The following is a 512-nucleotide window of genomic DNA, read 5'->3' as shown; positions in this document are numbered from 1 at the left end:
GCTGTAATTCCCTTCCCTCTTCAATTTCGGGAACGCATCAAGACGCCTAGCAGATTACAAGTTCCAGTCTTCAAGACCTCTTAAAAAAAAAAAAAAAAAAAAAAAAAAAAAAAAATATTCGATAGGCTTACTTATACGAGATCACACTTTTGAGTTTTGGGAAGGGACTTTCATAAGTACATAATTATACGTACCTATGTTAGAAACCTCAGTACCTATGTAAAACGATGACTGTCCCTACTAAGGGCGTCATAATATGTGACATGGAAAACAGGATGTGCTGATAAATTCTTGGCAAACAAAATGAAAACCCTGGATTTTTTATAATATTTTTATTATCATTATCTATTAAGAGGGAGAAGGAAAATAGAATCTGTCCAAGTACCTAGATAACTACCTACCTAGTTAACTAGGAAGGAATTTTAATTTTGTTGAGCATATTTAAGTTACTGGCCAATTTAAAGTTGTTTTCTTTTGATATTATGCTGAGGCGCTGAGCACGTCAGATAATC

Source organism: Diaphorina citri, unplaced genomic scaffold (assembly GCF_000475195.1).
Source record: "Diaphorina citri unplaced genomic scaffold, Diaci psyllid genome assembly version 1.1 scaffold1835, whole genome shotgun sequence".
Taxonomy (NCBI): Eukaryota; Metazoa; Arthropoda; class Insecta; order Hemiptera; family Psyllidae; genus Diaphorina; species Diaphorina citri.
Note: the sequence above shows the minus strand (reverse complement) of the source record.